This window comes from Scardinius erythrophthalmus (assembly GCF_964197995.2).
Source record: "Scardinius erythrophthalmus genome assembly, chromosome: 14".
NCBI lineage: Eukaryota > Metazoa > Chordata > Actinopteri > Cypriniformes > Leuciscidae > Scardinius > Scardinius erythrophthalmus.
Genome location: NC_138234.1, coordinates 29,893,562 through 29,915,594, shown reverse-complemented (window position 1 = coordinate 29,915,594; position 22,033 = coordinate 29,893,562). Strand labels below are relative to the sequence as shown.

The following is a 22,033-nucleotide window of genomic DNA, read 5'->3' as shown; positions in this document are numbered from 1 at the left end:
CTTTATCGTCTGTACCAACACATCTGTCTAAACACTGCTAGGTCAACCACACAGCGGGTAGTACATGCTGCAAGTCCACGCATCATTTCACTCTGTATTTCCGATTATGCTTAACTCTTAAAAATAAAGGTTACAAAGAAGGAGTTTCCGCAGTGATGCAACCGAAGAACCATTTTTGTTTCCCCAAAGAACCTTTCAGTGAGCATTTCTTAAAAGAACCATTTTGTTCTTAGCATGAAGAACATATCTAAAAGAACCCTTTTCCACTATAAAGAACCTTTTGTGCAATAGAACGTTTCTGCGGATGTTAAAGACTCTTCATCCATAAATAGCAATAAAGGACCTTTATAGTTACACAGTTAGAAACCAACTGAATCTAGAAGTTAATGCTCAGAAAACTCAAATTAGTTCAATCCTGTTACGCCACATGCGAATAATTGGTTCACGCTTCATTCACCGTGCTGATGGGGTTCATGGTCACTTAGATAACATCGGTACTTACATAATTGTGTCTGGCCCGTGTTGTCCTACAGACAGCTAGTGGCCCCTGAAGCGAGGTGATTCCTGCTCTGCAACTTATGCAAGCAAGCTAGTCTCGGCCCTGTTGCAACCGAAACACTCAGCATCTGTTTTCACACTTCCAGACATATTTTGGCTTAGGAACCCATTTAAATTTGGGGTTTTATTACAGACCAGTGAGCTCCCAGCTATTTTAAAAAACTCAGACCACGCCGTTTGTGGGAAACGAGAACACTTACGCAACACTGGATTGTTAGTGTGATTCTGTCAGACGGCTCTGAATTTCACAGGCTCTCGCTACTGAGTTTGGCTCTTTTTGTCACCCTGAGCATTAATGGGGTTTATGAGAGGAATGTGCAGAGATTTTGGGAAGTACTTTGGTAGCCCACAGCATCGTTACGCAAGCCACGGTCTGTTCGCTGGCTGCTTGATGCATATTGCGTACAAAAATGTCAAACGCTGGCTAAAAATGAACAGTTCCAATCTGATTGGCTGTTGGGGGTTCTCATGAATTATGAGCAATAGGGCTGTCAAACGATTAATCGCGATTAATCGCATCCAAAATAAAAGTTTGTGTTTACATATTTTATGTCTGTGTACGGAGTATAATTATTTTCTATATATAAATACACACACATGCATATATATATTTAAGAAAATGTGTTATTTATATATAAAATATTTATATATAATATAAATTATATAAATATATATACACAGTATATACATGCAAATATTTCTTAAATATATACATGCATGTGTGTGTATTTATATATAGAAAATAATTATACACCGTACACACACATGTATTATGTAAAAACAAACTTTTATTTTGGATGCGATTAATCGTTTGACAGCCCTGATGAGCAATATTACTATACAAGTCTGGAAAATTATTACTTTTATTACGATATATCATGCAGCTATATCGCAATATGGCTTAGCGCAATTTAAGCAAATATATGTAATACCAGTTTCAGAGTAAAGCACATTTACACACGTGTAGTTCATGATACAGTGTTTCCGAGTCTTGGTTAATTTACAGTGAATTACGTTGTTCTGAAATGCTGTGAGATACACGCGTGTAAATGAACATCCAGTTCCTTCACTATAAAACCGACAGCGCATTTATTTATTTGTTGGCAACCCGTCAAAATAAAAGCTTGATGACATACTGTTTGAAAAAGAAGAAATTAAGAAAATTTTAGTATTGTAATTTTACAGTTTAGTATTTTGTAATTTAAAATTTCTTATGTTTAATATATTGAATAATAATCCTTAATATAATTCCATAATAATAACACTGAAACCAAAATCCTAATAATTATTATTTTAAAGTCATTGAATTGGTCAAAAACAGTGTGAATGTGGCCTATGAAACAAATTTTTTTTTAAAGCTTTATGTTTCACTTCTGTTCACTTTATGGTTCGAATTGGTTTTTGTAAACAGTCAACTTAAATATGAACACCCAAATTTGTCAAATTTTGAGCCCTAAAAGAATTTCGCACTTTAAAAAAAATGCAAATGCACTCACCAACAAAATCACCTCAATCATTCTATAGCTAATTAATAATTCTTTCCAAATAGAGCAATTCAAGTCATCTGGTGAAACTTCCTGTCTTTTTCATATCACAACATGTAATCGTAAAATATCCTACTGACATTTTTTTCCCAATTTCATGCAACCCTATGAGGTATAAATGAGGTGTACATGTGATATTGCCCAGCTGTGGTTGTCAGATATGGTCTGAACTCAAAAGAGTGATCAAAGAGAAGAGGAAGTCCACTTTGAACGGCTGACAAGCCATATTTGACAGAATAACGGGCAGATGAGCGTTCAGTAAACCATCTCAGTATGTGAGCATCCCTGCGCTCGCTCTACGCCAGAACAGATGGTGCTCGGGAATCCCTTCAATAAATGATAAAACCCCCCCAGGACCACTGCCTGACTGACAACCCCTAAGAATATGAACACATTAATGCCAGTGATTATGAAGGTGCTTCACTTGTGCACTTTTGAATGGAGACGAATCTTTTAGCTGTTACATAGCAGCCAATACAAGCCTCTCTGCCCAAAAACAAACTGAATTTCATTCACACACCTTGCTTTAACATGGCGTGACATAATGAGGCTATTTTCCTAATTATTGTCTTAATTACTCTAGTATAAAAAAGCCAGAGTGTGACATGTGCCTTATAGTCCAATAAAAGCAAGTTAACCAGCAGTTGCATGTGTGTTCATGCTAGAGTTCATGGACCAAAATCTTATATCAAAGCTTTGTCTCACAATATTTTTTTTTTTTTTAAATGTTTTATATTTTACTCAAGATCAAAAAAAGAAAAGAAAAACTACTCATTTAAAAAAAAATACATAAATATTGACTGCTTTACATTAACTAGTGTGCTTTGTTTGCTGACAGTGCTTGGGAAACAGGGTTTAACGGTCCAATGCTGACACAATGAAACACTGCTGGTATACCAAAGGAAAACCTGCTGTTAACTCGCCTGACGGTTATCTGATGCAGTGACTCAGAATCCCCCGGGAACAACCAGCTCAATGTTGAGGAGGAACTGTTGTGTAGCGAACATAGCCAAAGCACAAATCATATAAACACTCGGCGGAGATACAAGGTCATTTCAATTTCATAGCTGGAGCAGATGGGCTGGCGACCTTTCGCTCGAGATGTCTAAACAAACAGCATGTGGTTTATGTAAAACAGCCCATCACTGCATCAAAGGGTGTTTCCTAACTTGCTTGAATACCTGATTTATCTTATGAATAAATGAAGTTCTAATGAAACACAGACCCATTTCAAAGATGTTGTTAAATCTGTTCATCAAAAAAGACAGATTTGTCATTATTTACTCATCCTCATGTTTTTCCCAAACCTGTGTGTTGTATTTTTTTCCATGGAATACAACAGAAGAAAATTTTTTTCAATCTGATATTTCAGTTGTTCCGTAGACAAAACTATCTTATGATCCACAGAAATAAAAAAAAAACACCATGCAAGTTTTGAACGAGGGTGAGCAAACAATAACATTTTCATTCTTGTCAACTATCTGTTTAAAACGTATGTTTATATGTTGGTATGAATCACCAAATTTCTAATCTCTTCAGTAATCTGCAGTCACACCCTCATGTAACATGATTTAGTATCTTAAGGACATGGCCGTGGAGATGGGAGGGTTTAGGTTCATCTAGCACTGACAGAGCAGCTGATCTGATACACACATAAATGTCCTGTGAGGCATGATGACTGCACACACCCAAACACACAGATGGACGGGTGGGGGAAACGGCTGAGACCTTTTCATGCATTATCAGGCTCATTTCTTCCTTACTGTCAATCTTTTGTTTTAAAGTTCCCCTGAGGTGAAAATTTTGAAAATCAAGCTTTTAATGTTGTTTATATGTCTATGTGGTGTTTTTAAATATACTTTAAGACAAACCATGTGCAAATTCATAAGTCAACACTAGTTAAAACTGCAGTGAACCAAAGACAGTCTCAAAAACACTGTTTAAAATCGCTGGTGTTTCTGACATTTTATGTCATTTGGTGATCAAAGATGAGTTAATGCAAAGTCAAAATATGCAAAACGTCATGTTGAAACTCATGTGGATTCCGAACTAGGCTACCTTTACCACACAACATTTCCTCCCAAAGTTCACTGAAGACCACACAAAATAAACTAGCTCTCTTTAATACAATTTCGCTCCATATGGAGGAAAACTAGAAAAAGGGTGCTCAAACTCATTTACAAACAACAAAGTGATCAAAAGTCATGAATTTTCAAAGGGAGTAACTCCTCTAACTACTACTGTTGCGACAATATTTATAACAGTTCAAGACCAGTTTGTGAAAATTAAGAGATGATGTGGTGACTCCCAATGGGAAGACACTGAGTTGACTACAGTTGGATATTACAGTCGAATGTCTACTAGCTAGTATTGAAACTGACAACGGTATTTAAATGTGGGATTGAACCCGAAAACACAATGATTGACAGAGATACCCATGGCAATGGATGAGACAAAAATAGACCTAATTTTCTTTGAGAGTTGCTGATTATTAGTAACACCTATTACTGATACCATTGCAACAAAATTTCAAGTTGAAGCAAATGAATTCAAGTTTATGCAGTTTTCACTACTAGAGCTGCGCTAGAGGGAGATATGGGTTGGGAGCCTTGTATGGTGAAACAAAAGGCGGAAGTAATAAGATTATGGAATCGTCTTATTAGATTACCTGAAGATAGACTTACTCGGAAAGTTTTTGATTGGGATAAAGCTCACAACTACCCTTGGTCAATGGAGGTCCTTGGAATACTCTCATCAGTAAAAGCACAGTATATATTTACAAATAATTTACAATGTAATATATCTCAGGTCAGACAGTTTTTGTTTAATTCCTATAAAGAGCAATGGCAATGGCAGGTGTTAAATAAGCCCAAATTGAGAAGCTATGTTCACTTTAAAAATGATTACTCCACAGAGCCTTATGTCAAATGTTGGTTAACCAGATTACAGAGGTCTTTGTGTGCCCAGCTCAGAGCAGGGGTGTTGCCTTTGCAGATCGAGGTGGGGCGCTATAAAGGTGTCCCAGAAGAGGACAGATTATGTGTTTTGTGTGATTTTTTCGGGTCGTTGAGGATGAATGACATTTTTTTTTTTTGTCCTGTATATGATGAATTAAGAATGGGTATGTTTGAGAGAATTCAACATAAAAAGCCTGATTTGTTTTGGAAGTCGGATGGGGATATGTTGAGCTGGTTCTTTTGAAATTAAATTTATAGTTTGGCTAGATATGTGGAAAAGGCGTGGAAACTTAGGCAAAGGAATTTATATCCTGACCTAAATTGACAGTGTTGTGTTTGTTTATATATTGTGAAAATGATGGTAATGTACTCTGTATGATGGTCATCTTCCTATGTACTTTGTATGATGGTCATCTATATTATGTTTGTTTTATGTCAATAGTGTCTTTTAAGCCTATTTGGGCTGGGCATGTAAGTGCAAGACACTTTAATAAAAATTCAATCAATCAATTATGCAAATTAACATTGACTTGACTTCTGATATGATTGGATTCTACAGTCGAACTAGGAATTAAAACAATTGTCTACATTCACAGTTTCTACAACTATAGCCGACTAATTGGTCTTAAGGAAGCCCTGTATAATTGTGCTGGATTCTCGGTTCATGATTGGATGAATTTATATCAGACACTAGTTCAGTTTAGAAAATGCCGTATTGTTAGGGTTAGATTAAAGTTCCAACTTGCGACCTTGTGTTGCATTCCAGATAACTTTGAAAATAACCAACAGAATGTTGCTTCAGTTTCCATCAAATGGAACTTCTCTTCAAGATTACAAGAAACTTCAAGGCCAGTATTCATCCAACTTTGCATGGTGGGGCCAATGTAGGCTCGATATGGGCTTGAGGTATGGGCCCTACATGGGTTTGTCCATGGGTTCCATTTCAGCCATCATAAAAGCCATTGAAAAACACATTTATGGCCCATACTGTGGTTAATTCAGATAGGGCCAACATGGAAACCATGGACAAACCCATGTAGTGCCCATACCTCAAGCCCATATTGTGCCTACATTGGCCTCACCATGCAATGCTGGCTGAGTACAGGTTGGGACAAGCGAATATCTGCAGAATATTGGCCCTCCAGGACCAGGAATGGACACCCCTTTTCCTATCTGAAGTGCAAAAGAAGTTCCAAAACAGCTGGATGGAACACAATGGAATGGAACAGACTGCAAGGGTCTCAATGCATCAAAGTAAAAAAAAAATGAAACCTTCACATTCCCCTTTTTGTTTTTCCTGCTTATTTCTACTAGTAATCTAAATGAGATTAATAAATCTTAGTCTAAAATCTATTTAAGAAGACATCTGAATACTAAAACTCTGACTCTCCCGACTGTTCCATTGAGGAAAACCATGATTCGTAATACTGAAAAACTGTTCTTGTCAATTCTGTGAGGATTGTGTGACACAGGCCATGGACCAGATCCATCCGGTGCACTGCCGTCATCACGGGGAGCCATCTTGTGACATCACAGGGTCACTGTTTTCCTCTTCCTTCCTGAATAGAGCCATCACAATGACTGCATAATAAGATCACATGGGGTGACCTACATATATCCACTGACAAAAGACAAATTCAAGGAAAGAAAGTGACACATCAACATTGTGTTTTTTCAAAGCCTGTTGTGTCAGCTTTGTAACCATCTGAACCATCAAAAAGAAAAAGAGCACTTCCTGTCCACTTAATCGAGAATAGGAAGAGGAAACGGAATGCTTTCCTGTTCCTGCTGTGGATTGCATCTCTGTCATTCATACACACGCGCACAACATAAACACAAAACAAACACATAGGTTTATAGGACTCTTAGGGTGCCAAAAGCAGTGCTACACAGTAACAAATTATTTTTTATTTTGTTACTGTACTTGAGTATCTATAGGGAAACCTTTACTACACTTCATTCCAAAGCTCCATTAAAGCTAGGCAGGGTTGAGCCTGGTCAGTACCTGGATGGGAGACTCCAAGGAAAACCAGGTTGCTGCTGGAAGAGGTGTTAGTGAGGCCAGCAGGGGGTGCTCATAACCCTGTGGTCTGTGTGGGTCTTAACACCCTAGTATAGTGATGTGGAAACTATACTGCCAAAAAGCACTGTCCTTTGGAAGAGACGTTAAACTGAGACTCTCTGTGGTCATTAAAAATCCCAGGATGTAACCCTGGCATCCTGGCCAAATTTGCCCATTGGCCTCTGACCATCATCAAGGCCTGCTAATCATCCCCATACTGACTGGCTTCCATCACTCTGTCTCCTTATCCATCCATCCATCCATCCATCCATCTTCTTCCGCTTATCCTGGGCCGGGTCGCGGGGGCAGCAGTCTAAGCAGAGATGCCCAGACTTCCCTCTCCCTAGACACTTCCTCCAGCTCTTCCGGGGGGACACCGAGGCATTCCCAGGCCAACCAGGAGACATAGTCCCTCCAGCGTGTCCTAGGTCTTCCCCAGGGTCTCCTCCCGGTGGCACATGCCCAGAACACCTTCCCGGAAAGGCGTCCAGGAGGCATCCAGAAAAGATGCCCGAGCCACCTCAGCTGACCCCTCTCGATGTGGAGGAGCAGCGGCTCTACTCTGAGCTCCTCCCGAGTGACCGAGCTTCTCACCCTATCTCTAAGGGATCGCCCAGCCACCCTGCGGATAAAGCTCATTTCGGCCGCCTGTACCCGGGATCTTGTCCTTTCGGTCATGACCCACAGCTCATGACCATAGGTGAGAGTAGGAACGTAGACTGACTGGTAAATCGAGAGCTTCACCTTGCGGCTCAGCTCTTTCTTCACCATGACAGACCGGTACAGCAACCACATTACTGCAGAAGCTGCACCGATCCGTCTGTCAATCCCCCGTTCCATCCTTCCCTCACTCGTGAACAAGACCCCAAGATACTTGAACTCCTCCACTTGAGGCAGGAACTCTCCACCAACCTGAAGCGGGCAAACCACCCTTTTCGTTCCATGTCCCTAGAGCTAGATTCCGCGTCCAGGGATCGGCCCCCGCCTTCGACTGTCTGTCTCCTTACTTAAGTAATATTTTATTAGGGTATCCGTACTTTACTTTTACTCAAGTAGGCTACTTGATTTGTGTACTTCGTCCACCACTGGCTAAAAGTAGCAAAGTAGCTGTTACAAAATATTTCAGTAGCATATATTTCAGTTGGTTTCACAATAGGCTAGTAGCTATAAAATACCTGCTTCAATATTTTTCCATTGAGTAGTGGTGTAGCGTCGCTATTTTAAACATGCTAAATGTCCTAAAATGTCCTCTTATACTCATCTAAACATGGGGGAATTCATTTAGTTTTAGAGAATGTTCATTCAGAAGGTTCATTTAAATAAAAGGTTTTTAAAAAATACTTTTTATTAGTAGTTTCTAGTGTGGACTAGCTTTAATGGAATTTAAATTAAAAGCATGCTGCTTTTAGCTACAGTTTGCTTCCACAGCTTCAAAGTAGCTTTCCCAACACTGATATCTGTTTTCGCAGCCACACATCCTCAGTGGAAACTCTGAGATGAGTTTGGAGCTGTGCTTTGATAAGCCTGAGACCTGCAGGGCTCGACTATCTCACAGTGAACCGTGGGCATCTCACCGTCAGGAAAACACTGACGGGACATGCGAAAGCACAGCGCTGTGTATGCAAGGATTTGTTTTGCTATACTTTCTGAGATCAAATCTTTCAAAATATCTACACATGTACTGTCAAACCTCTTTTAAAAGATCTGTGAGGTGGCCTCACTATTAAAAAAAAATACAAAATACCATAAAATTTACATTCTTAAACATAAAAAAACCTAGCTTCTGTAATTGGCATCATTAAAGTAGGCTAGTTAATATGACTTTTTTATATTTGACAAAATAAACATTTCAAGTCTTCTGAAGCCATTATGAAAAACATCATTTTTTAGTTTGTTAATAAATAAAACCATCTTCAAGAGCACATTACAATACGCTGCAAACTCAAAGAAACAAAGTTCAAGAGGTGCAGCAACATGACTATCCTAAACACAACCAGAAAGTCTTGATCTCCAAAAAGCCTCATTTTTCACAAACAAACGTGCAGGAGTCAAAAAGGTTAAAGTACTAAAGACAAACAACAGTAGGAGACTCTTGACACAATGATATCAGCTTTACTCAGGGAGGGGGTCAATGTGGGCTTGTTGTCCAAATACAAATGCTAAATTATAGCTTGGCGACCCATGACAGAGTTTGATTGATGCCGGTCGGTTCAAGAACTGAAAGAGTCACATTGAGATTGTGGCTCAAAACCAAAAGCCTTTGGGGTTTGTTGGCCGCTAATAACGGTCTTGAGCGAGAGTGAAACTAGAGTTGTTATTCCTCTTTTTCTGTGATTTTTAACACATTACAAACTTAATGCTGGTGTTTCATATTACAAAAGAATATGACCGCAGAAACAGCAGGTACAACATTGTTAAAGGTCATGATGGAGACCACCATAAATGTCAAGAAAATACAACCACGGGCAGACAGAACCTGCTGTGCCACTTACTTTTCAGGGTCATTTTTAAGACTAAACCGCTGCCTCATCCTTGACTAAATTGCCACATCCAGGAAACAGCCTTTAAGTGGTAAAGAGCTGGTGGAAAAGACTGTACATTTAGACCTCAGTCATTATTCAAGAACACTGCCCTCCATTTGCTGTTAAATCTTTCAGTGTTATGTCCAGTTTAGCAACACTGTAGCAAAATTAGGACAGCATTATGCAAGTGTTAACCGCAGCTGTAGAGTGTGGGCCCTGCCCTGTAAACATTGATGTGAGAACAAACTGCAATTTCCTTCTCCATTACCCATAATCCATCTGATGGGTAAATTACATGATGCTCATTTTTTGTCTTTTTTAAATGACCAATTTATAATAATGAAAAAAAGAACACATATAATGAAGTGAATACACATACTGCAACGTGACCACGGGCCAAACTCTGCTGTTACAATTACTAACTTCATCCATTATGACAGGACGCTACAAGCTGGATAAAAATAGCCGTGCTTCTTCTCCATGAACTTGGACACAGTGCCTGGAACCAACGGACTGTGTTCAAATACCAGTGCGTTTGTTCGTTGAGTTTGTGTTGCATATCGTTTATGTCATGTTATGCCAAATCAAAGCTGGCCGTGTGTATCAGATATTTGAACAGGGTGGCTAGCGTCTCTGAGGAACACGATCCCTGCTGTACATGGAGAAGCTCCAGTAATAGAATGGAATTCCATGTATTTGGATTTGCATGAGCGTCCATCCACCTTCAGAAGGCTTTGGCACTCTTAGTTCAGCACACAGTAGTAAACTCGATCCTATCGGTCATTAACGCATCCATAAATACCCACTGTAACATACACAATCATTATCAGGTTGAAGAGAATGAACTTGTGAACTGCCATTCCTTGCTCAGATTCCCATCACCAGTCAATAGAAAATTTAAAAGATCTCCCAGTAGATCCAGCATTCCTGGTTAAATCTAGATATATTTGAAGAACTCTAAATGATCCTTCATGATTCATTTTAATGTTTAACCTTGCAGGAAGCATTTATTCCAGAATGTGACCAAGTAAATGCAAGGTATTTTTAGTTTTGTACATGACACCCAACAGAAACAAGTCAAGTGTTTGGGTTCATCATATGAACCTTTCAGATAAAACACTAATGCACTGTTTGTGAAAATTAACAATCGCCAAGTGAAAGTAAAGTGTTTTTGAACAAATCTGATTCAAATATTCGTATTCATAAGACTCAGTGGTTGCCACCTGCTAGTGTAATTTTGTAACTAAGACACCCATACACTACAAGATAATCGGGCCGATTTTGGGCCCAATTCTCCCCTTCGACAATCCTAGGTAAAGTCCTGATTATCTTGATGGTTCTACAGATTATCTTATCAGATTTTCCTGAGGTGTGATTGAATCTGCTCGGAATAACGTCTAGGCCGCACCGATCTCAATTCGTAAATATCGTATAATATAACAAACATGTTGAATATTTACGATTGTGTGGGGGGAACCCAGAGGACAAACGTGCATGCACTCTGTAGATTGTCATGTGGAACTAAACAATACCCAATTCAGGAAGCGAGCTGACGAAAGAGGGAAGTATGACATGACTTCATCCAAACCTTTTTCTTATTTCAGCGATTTTTTTTTGTAAAAGGCAGTCCAATTGCAATCATATGTCACCGGTAGTTCCTATAGATTGGTGCAGGTATGACATCACTTTGTAGGCCAAAAAGCAGAAGCGAGTTAGCATTTTAGCACTTTCCGGTTCCATAGTCCCGCAGTTAATGGTTTTTTTTGAATGGGTTTTTGGTTAAATGGCTGTCTGTGGTGATGGTGAACACAAGTTTAAGATACTTTTACGTTTTATTATACAACATAAAATAAATCAGTATTGACTTGATTGAAAAAGGCAGTTGCTAACTAAAGCTTTGTAAATGGGACTACAGAGGCAGTCGAGGAGTTTAAACATCATTGCGCTGAACAGATAAACAAAGTCCGCTTTTACAGCATCGTTATGCTTATAATGGCGCTATTATAAACTAATCTAACTCAAACTTTCAGGGTAAATGTTTTTAAATAAAAACTGAAAGAGTTGTCGGAAGCTCAGTGATTGTGACGTTAAAGTCGTGGAACCGTGGTGTAGTTCGTTTATAGCCTACCTTTAGCTTTTTACTTCTGGCGACAGCATTTAGGCTTCAAAATTCATAAAAGTTATGCACAAAATTATCTCAATGGACAAAAACGTGCAAGTATCATAAACTTTTGTTGATCACAGAGCTTGTTTTTTGCGATAATCCAAAAGCCTATGGAAAAATCCTATTGGGTTTTTGTCGAGGGAACCAGCGTGATGCGAACTGCCAGTTGGCCTACAAAATGGCGTCACACCTGCACCACTCTATTGTGCTGGATTAAACCCTACTCTGAAGCGGGAGCTAATTTAGTTCCCGAAAGGCTTTCCTATAACCAAAATCATTCCCAGTTCCTGCGGTGCAAACACGCCGAAAAGTGGGTACTTCCACCAATAGTTATAGGAACTATGGAAAGGTTCCTCCAGTGCAAAAGCCCCTATACTGGGCTGTCTGTCACAGTAAGCAAGAAAAAAGCTAAATAATTTAATTGTCATGGCAACATAAACATTTTAATAAAAAAGGGCAAAACACAGTTGTGTTATACTTTCTCATTTCACTCACTATTGGCAGGTGTGGCAAAAAGTACATTTTGGACCCTGTTTGAGAATACAGAGCTGTGATGCGGCACTCGACAACAGGAACTAAGAGTAGGGTGTGTCCGCCCAGGCAGATGAGTCGTTATATTTAGGCTATTTTTTTCTTTTTACACAATCAGTGCAATAGAGCACATTTCCTTTGTGGGAAGGATGCCATACACCACCCTCAAAGTCACGGTCAGGGGGTCACATACATACGCATATAAACAGACAAGCTTAATAAATGATATTTTCTTTTGTAACAGGATATTAATTGTGTGTGAAGTTTTACAATCCTTTTTTATTAAAGTACATTACAGGGGAGTTTTCTTCTCGTACGCACCATGAAAAAACCTGAATAAAATGCTGTTTTGCAATTGCAATACTCTAACAAGTAGCTGTAAAAATAACACTAAAAACTGCACTGATCCAGATGAAACATTCATATACAAACACACAACCATATACATGTGTATAACTTCAGGCTAATTCCCCACCTGAAGATGCTGTTGGTGCATTCCTGGGAAAGCTGAGCTGTTATGGCCAGAGGGAGGGATGTAAGACTGCCAGAATGTATATATCTTCATTAGCACATATGCGCTTAGGTTTCTGTACTCAACCGTAAGAGAGAGGGTCAAAAAGTTGATTTTCTGAATTCCAAACAATTCAATGACAAATTGAGCCGAGTCAAGGATTAGCTTGACGATTCACACCTTCAATTACGTTGTCAAAAAAGACACAAGGCTTTAGGGAGGATGTCTTCAGAAAAGAGCTTGGCTAAATGCTCCACATTTTAATCTGACCTCAAACCACTCTCTGTTCAGGGGGCCGTAAAATCAACCTCAACCATGAGAGCTCAGACCCACTTCCTCCAAACTGACTGCGATTTAAAATCCAAGGATTCGTTGACCAGATCCGAGGCTCTTACCGAGAAGCGAAGTGCTCGGAATCTGACACGTTAAATCAAACAAGCGCCTACGATCTATCAATGAAGAAAAGAGTGGTTGGACGTCTTTGTTTTCATGGCAGTGCAGCCTGAGATTCACAAAGTTGGAATGTTTTAATGTCGGACAAACGTACCCCTTGGGGATTTTATGGATACAAAGCGTTGCTTTTAACCTGCAACAAAGGCCTGTCGTCCATTGGAAGCGATGCAAAAACACTGTATGGAGCTTCATTCAGTCTCGACATGTTTTATGTTTGTCTTATTAAAGAAAGAGAACACAATGATCCAACTTTGGCCTGTGGAAAAGGCCTGTGTTTGAATGTCATCCAAATGAAGCTACTTTTGATGCAACCGTCATGTTATGCTAACATTCAAAAGTTTGGAGTCTGTTATATTTTTGAATGTCTCTTCTGCTCACCAAGGGTGCATTTATCTGAACAAAAATACAGTGAAAACAGTAATATTGTGAAATATTATTACAATATTACAATAAACTGTTTCTGAATATATTTGAAAATTGAATTTATTCCAGCGATCAAAGCTGAATTTTCAGCATCATTACTCCAGTCTTCAGCGTCACATGATCCTTCAGAAATCATTCTAATATGATGATTGGATGTAATAACAGTATTTTAGACCACATTTTGATGCAGAAAGAAAGACAGATGTGACGCCCACATCTGGGAGTGATTGTGCCGCTCTCAACAGATGTAAAATGACAGTGATTGGGTCCATTAAACTCTTGACCTGGAACATTTTTACTGTGTTCCCAACACAGACACACACACACCCTGGGGGTCAAGCCTCACAGTAAACACCACCAAACAATATTTCCCACACAAACTACATCGGAGTTGTTTGAACTCGCAGCTGTCAAACAACCACAGCAACATCCCTACCAATACCACCAGCAAATTAAAACTGTTACAAAACTTTAATAGCTATAGCCATGGAAATGGCCTTGTTTGTAAGCGCATGCAATCTCTTTGTAATTAAAATTAAATTTTAATATTATCATTGCATTTATTTTATTTAGTCAGATTTGAATCTCTTGCGTAAGACGTCTGGCCTCTCAGATCCAGCATGCACAAAACTGGCTGGGACATCAAACGGTTTCGTCTCAAACTCATTTGACTCAGCTCTTGGCATCTCTTTCTCTTTTTTTTCTCTCACAGGGTACGACCTCGTAACCATGGCAAAGGACTGCTAATATCAATGCAAATGGATTCTCTGCTAGCAGGAATTCGGCTGGACCGGAGGAACCCCGAGTGCCACTCCAGAGGAGGATTTGACTGAGGAGCCTGTGCATTTTTCATTCACACAGTCCAGAAACTTCAAACCAAAAACCAGACAAGAACAAAAAGTTTATACAGCATCTATAATCAGGCCTGGAAATGTGTGTGTGTGGGGGGAATGGAGTTCCAGTTTAAAATGTAGAGGATTTGCATCATTTATCCATATCACCAAGACACCAAACGCTATGCAAATTTCATAGATAAATATAGTGGGATTTTCGGCATCTGTGGTATAAATATATAAAATACGTCAAGTCAAGTCACCTTTATTTATATAGCGCTTTTTACAATACATATTGTTGTCAAAGCAGCTTTGCAGTGAAAATAATTGAACAAAGTTTGTTTTGGCTGTACAGCATCCCAACTAGGGTGAATATCGGCCATTTCCACCACTATAATGGGTACTGTTGAAATTGTAGAGAAAAAGTATAGTCCTTTTATCAAACAATGAAGGGCTTTATCATGATTTGTTCTTGCTAGAGCATTTCTTAATCAGATATCACTATGCTACGTTGATAGGCTTGCTATGTTGTTAGCTTATTCACCAAAGGCTAATGGATAAAACAACGAAGAGGAAATATTTGTACCAGGTTCTGAGAAATGCACTCTTTGTATTTACATTGGTTTTGAAAAACTTTGACACCATTTTCAACAAAAGTTTTAATTTAAAGGCTCTAAAATTGTCATGTGGTATAACCAAATAAAGGTACACCGTAAAAAAAAGAAAAAAGTTTTAAATATTAAAAGATTATTGGAGTACATTTTACAAGAAGATACTTCTAATCTTTCCACATCAAAATTTCATGTGTTACTTTCCATTTATTTGAGCTGCACTATTAAACGTTAAAAGGTCACAATCCCCATGTGACCTTATTCCTTGATGACAATGATTCGCCGGTGTCTATTAAACCTTTGACAAAATCACAGAACATTCAGATCTGTGTTGGCGCTGGTGTTGAGCCTGGCAGAGAGAGGCAGATTCCATGTGTATGAAACAGCTTCACAAACAGGTTTTTTAACCACACAGTAGACAGTATCAATATTTACATTACATTTGTCAAATGATCACAGAAGTACTGGGATAAAAGTAAGTTTATAGTTCGGATATAACACTTATGTCTATGGTAGCGATCAAAATAGAGCAAATCACCTTTTGAAAGTAAATTTGTGCTTCAAACAGCCTAACGATTGCATCCATTACATCGTTACACCAGTAGGTGGCGACAAATTACTTAAAATGTTTTTTTTTTTCATTGAATCATTCATTCAAGAGATTCATTCAAAAATGCTGATTCATCCAGTAATAAAACAAGTGAAGGATTTATGGGTGAGTCATTAAATCATTCTTTCAAACTGATTGTTTTTTTAAATAATTAATTCAAATGAATGAAACACTTTTAAATAGACTGCAGCAATTAACATTTTGTCAGAACCTTTAAATTACATGTTATTGTGTTTAGTTGTCGGTTCAGAATCATGGGAGAATCGTGATCTCTATTTGAAACAAAACAATCGCGATTCTCAATTTACCCAGAATCGTGCAGCTCGACCATTTATTTACAATTAATTTTGAAATTTAATAGCGTGAGAATTGTGAGTAAAAATTGTACTACACCAATTTGTTCTTATTTAACTTATTTTTAAATAAAATCTTTTAACGTAACATTTTTGTTATGTTAAAAAGTTAATTCATAACTATCATTACGTTTTTTTGGGGGGGGGGGGGGGGGTGTACCAATTGACATTTTACAACCTGAACTAAACTAGCCTTGTCATAAAAGGTGACTTGTTTAGATCTTCAAGTTTTTTTTGTTGTTGTTTTTTTTTCATTTCATGTTTTGATTTTTGATTTTTTCTTTGCATGTTTCAACACATTGGTTGCACCAGATGACTTTGATTTGGCAGATACAGTACACGAACCAAAAATCACATAGCTCCAAATTAAACACAATTCTGACTGGTCATGAAATTGTTGTTTCACTTTTTCTGAGGACATAAAAACGAAACATAACTGTGTTACATAGTAACAGAAACATAAATATGGAAACTTGTCGCATCTCCTCTAAACAGAAGGACGTTGTAAGAAGACATGGAAAAGATCTCTTGGGCAAGACATAAGCCCATTCAGAGTCTGTGAAAAGGGTCCTTAGTGTCACATCCAAAGCGATCTCATGGGGTCTGTCCTCCTCTCACTTCCTGTGCTGGTATAGAGTTGTGTTACAGTCTGTGAGAACCATCTCTATGGGGCCTGTTTCCACCCACACATGTATAAAGAGATTATTCTGACCCTTATCCCACAGAGACACGATTCCTGACAATGATGCGGTCTTATGCCACACCGGCTCATCCAATTATATTACAAGATTTGCTCATGTTGCTCTCTGTCATTTAGCTTGTTCATCTATAATCAAATAACCCCACAGAACAATATGTGGATATGTCTAAGACCACATTATGCGGCTGTGCGCCATTTTGTGGGTTTATAAATCTAGTTTTTGACTGGTAAACGACCGGAATCTGGAATGTCAATGCAAAAGCTCTTCTCCAATGGACTTTAGGTAGTAAAACTCTTGTCTAAGGGGTCTTCCAATGATAATAAGAGTTATTCCGCTCTTAAAAAGGTATTTCTTAGGTTAAAGACATCAAGAGCAAGGACATTTACATGTGTCGACTACAACCCATGTACTTGACCTTAAAAAGCTGGAGCAAAAATGGACTGCTTTTGGCCTTAGGACAATTCACAAATGAATGACTGTTGAGAGACGGCTGCTGTAATGATGAATCAGTCAAAAAGACTCAAACTCACAAGTAATGGCTTTGAATCACCTGAATGATTTAGTTAATTCACAGAAACAGCATCTGTCTCATTTACTAACAAATAGGCTAATAGCAAATAACAACTAGCAATAATCTACTGAATGTCTTCTTTAAAAAAAAAGAAAAAGAGAGACCAACCATAGGTGTGTATCCCAAAGCCTTCATGAACTACAACTATTTACGCCCAAAAAGTGGGGTGACAGTTTGTCAGATTAGTCAAATTATACAGACAATCCACAACTAACTAGTCAACTTTGAAAATACGTGGTTTGGCATATCCCCAATTTAAATCAAAGGATTATCAGCGCAAACCACATTTACATACATAAGTGCTCTCAGCTGCAACTATTCGGTCGCCGTGCCGCATGCAGATGGTGAAAAAGAAAACCAGGATAAAACAAACCCGAAATTAGACTCGTATGGAGCGGCAAGACCAAAGAAAGCGAGAGTAACTTGCACAATAGAAACACCAGCACTCGCACACGCTCCACACATCCTCAAAACAAAATGAAAAGTTTCCATGGCAGAACGCAGTCAGCATGTGGAGCTCATATGTTTCTGATAAGCGTTAATGGGGAACTGTGAGGTAATGATGAAGTCATGCTTGTCCACTGGACAGGTTCAAATAAAAAGACTGGTGCTTTCCAAATGGTTTCATTCTTGCTCAAGCACTGACACACACACACACACGTGCAGAAATGAGACTGGCTCACAGCGCTTGTCAAGGCAAGAGAAGATAAAATTACGGTTTCAATTCGTGTTTATATTTACACGCGGCTGGATAACACATACTCCAAATGCATCTCTATATGTATCTGACCTCAGAAAGCATTCTCAGTCAGACGGTGTTTTTTTCTCTTGATATGAAGAAAGAAAAACAGAAAGAAGCTTGATCATCTGCAATATTCATGCACTCCTTTGCGTGCAGAGAGAGACAAGCGGACACACCCATCGAGAAAGGAGAGAGGCTAAAAACTGGCTTAAGAACTCAAATTCTAGTGTTAAAGAAAAAATGTGCAATATCAATTTAAAATCTAGTGTTAGCGACAGTCCAGAAATCTGTTTATCTACACAACGAAGACCACTTTCACTCAGCGGCAGAACACGGTTGTCAGTCCTGTATTTGAGTCCTAAATACGGTTACATTCACACACAGTTTGGTTATTTACGAAAGTGACAAGTCACTGTTCTCCGCTGTTCGGCTCAGTTTTGAGTTCTACGCGTGATTCAAATAATTCGCAATCCACCCAGATATAAACGCTGCTGGTTTAAGGCAGGGCAGGCGATTTGTTCCGGAAACATTTATTGCTATGCTGGTTGAAAGTCTCTTCTCACACACAAACACACAATAGGGCTGTCACTTCTGAGAAAAATCAAATTCGGACGGGTATCAAATATCAAGCAATGTATTCGAATATATTCGAATATCTACGAGCCGTTCATGTGTTTTGGAGAAGGCGTGGCTTTGTAGACGCTCTGAAGGAAGGGTGGGATCTCATGCTTTCAAAGCTAGCTTGCTATTGCTAACCTCTGAAAATTACCTATCCTACCTTTAATGGAGATTTGATGGATAAGCTCGTAGCTTTGATTGGACTCGTGTTGTGTCAAAAGTGATATAGTCTCAGGAACATTGGCTGAACGTCTGATGCATAAGGCACACAAAATGGAAACACTTCAAGTCGTCATTTGATTGGTTGAATTCTCCAGGATATCCAGGAGATGTGTGTGTCGCGTTGTTTAACAGGCCACCTGGAAAAAAGCCGTCGTGGACATTGAGCGCTTATCAGGATCAACTAAATGCTGTTTTTTGTTGTTGTTTGTTGCGCCATTGTTGCAGTAAACTTGCCGTTCTTGGATGAATTGCACGTCGGTCTATTATTCTAGGGACATCGACTTTACATTTTCACCCTAAACATGATGCTGAACAAAAACTGTGATTGGTTGTTTTGCATGTCGGTCAGATGTCTTCGGTCAATGAAAGCTTCGATAGAGCACTAATATGACTAATATGAAGTCATAATCTCATAATGTCATATTACTTTGGTCACTGTAGTTACTGTTGAGAGATATGGGCTTGAATCCTGCACGTTCATACAGACATTATTCAAGATGCTATTGTAATGCTGTGTGAATGGGAAATGGAAAATGCGGTTAATGTAATGTCCAATGCCCTTATCGCGTAGTTCTTACTATAAACCATAAAGCTAACAATAACAATAACAATATTAGCATCCACACCAACACACAATATTGTTCTGTTTATTCAATGCACAAGCCGCAGTTTTGTCGTCTGCCTCTTTAAATGCTCGAGCTCTTTAAAGTTGGTGAATTCTGATTGGCTGTCAATGTTTTTATCATTCATCAGCTGGTAAAAATCGTCATGAACTTGATTCCAATATTATTGTTCCTGTGTGCATTATAGTTGTGGACACTAGCTTTTACAATTATATCTTTATTGTTATAGTTATCGTCCTTCCTTGGTGTGAACAGGCCTTAACCTTCACTTCACAAACAGTTTCAGTTACGTTCAGTTGAAATTAACAGGGAATCACTACTGTGATGATCACATGTAATTAAAGACATATGAGTTTTGCTCTAAAATAGGCCTAATGATTGTCTTCTAAAAAAACATTTCACATATTATTGATTATTATCTAGTACAATTTGAGGTCCAATTGTACGGTTGAATCAACTGTAAAGGAAAGACCACTGGAACAACAATCAGTCTGTATCTAGGCTATTTGTTCTAACTAAAACATAATTTTGAGTAAATGTTGAATTTTAGGAGCCAGTGACTCCTTTGTCATTGTCTATGTCTGGAGCCCTGTGTTTGTTCAATTTCATTAACCTTGGCTCTGTTTCAAACCCTAGTAATCTCACTCCCTATCAGGCCATAAACACCATAGACATCGAGATGGATGCCTAATCTTGAATATTTGCTTACATCCTCGCAACCTACACTGCAATCTTGGGCATAATAAGCACAGAGCACACCTAAGATGTCAGAAATGCTGAATAGGAAGGCAGCTCATTAGGATTTGAGTCAGAGCCAAACACATTTTAGTCAGGGGCCTGGATGTGAACAGAGGGCAAGTTCAGGCTTAATTAAATATTAAAAGCCCATAAGAGTCTTTATTGCACATACACACCTTGCCCTGGAGACAAATTAATCTTTAATTGATATATCTCATGTACAAGCTTGACTAAATTAGGCCTGGAGGCCCGGAGACAAAGTCTGAGAGTTTTGAGCCAGTTTACAAAACTAATCTATTATCCAAAAGGCAATTATTTAATTCTTTGTTTAAAGAAACATTCACATTTGAGATATATATTATATATATATTTATTTAAATTAAATTTATTTAAATTGTATATAAGTATATTTACTTATCGATTGAAAATAACATTTAACATATACATATATATATATATATATATATATATATATATATATATATATACATTTTATATATATATATATATATTATTAAAATAATATATAATCATTTTAATAATATATAGAACATTTTTATTTAATTATTCATTTTAAAGAAATTGTATTTAAAACATTACATTATATATTCTTAATATTAAAAGATCTCATTATAAATACATACATACATAAAATTGTGTTTTATTATTTTTATTTTACACACATATATATATATATATATATATATATATATATATATATATATATATATATATATATAATAGATGACATTATATTTATTATATTAAATTTATATATATATATATATATATATATATATATATATATATATATATATATATATACACACACACACACACACACACACACACACATACATATATATATATATATATATATATATTTAAAAATGCATTATATTTACATCAGTGTCTATTTCACCTAATAACCCACGCATGTGCATTCCTCTGTTTCACCTGCATCATCAAACACACTATTGCTCTGATTTATCTCCATGACAGCATCTTTGTTACAACCACGACAACTTCAGTGCAGCGCAGGGAGGGACACACTGGGACTTAAAGGCACCACTGCATCCATCACTTCAAACCAGCATCATGAACGCTTAAACTGCGCTGCAACTGAAGGCATGCATGAAACAGCACGAGCAATTTCCCAAGCACAGATGCAGCATGTCCATTAAATACAGTCACAGACAGTCCTGTGTCATCTAACAGAGGCCTAAATAAAACATTCGCGCAAAGCATATTAAAAGCCGCTTACCTGTAACGCGTTTGGGAAGTTGCGCCCAATCTGGTACTTTCACTCTATCCGCGCGCCGCGCACGTTCAGCGCCGAGAGCTCGAGCGGTTTGAACTGCGGTTCAGGACAGATGCAGTGAACAGCGCGTGAGGTCAGTGGCGCTGCGCAGATGACATCAGCAGAGGGATTGGCGTCACACACGGGGCTCAACGGCTTCAGCGGATCCGCATGTGATGACGATCTGCGGCAGGGCGGCACGCGCACCATGTGGCAGGAAGTCACGCTCGTCACGTTTACATAGGGAGCAAAATATGGCAGCCGCCGAAAATCGAGTCTGTAAGGGGTTTTTTTTTTTAAAGAAAGAAAAAAGGGGGGTTAGAAAAGTTAACTATATATATATATATATATAAAATCTTAATTATATTTACATGATTTATAGTAAT

The 22,033-nt window shown here is 38.2% G+C and overlaps 1 protein-coding gene across 7 annotated transcripts in view; it reads right to left on the bottom strand.

Moving 5' to 3' along the window:
* add3a (adducin 3 (gamma) a) overlaps positions 1-21,924 on the bottom strand; it is a 93,880-nt gene extending 71,956 nt beyond the window's left edge. For 3 of the 7 annotated variants that reach the window (XM_081385070.1, XM_081385062.1, XM_081385067.1), the window contains exon 1: positions 21,612-21,924. The gene's annotated coding sequence lies outside the window, so the exon portion shown is untranslated. Of the gene's footprint in view, positions 1-502; positions 518-21,611 lie in introns of those variants that run through there. The other 4 variants (XM_081385059.1, XM_081385064.1, XM_081385068.1 and 1 more) reach the window with 2 other exon arrangements.
* Positions 21,925-22,033: the final 109 nt, after the last annotated feature.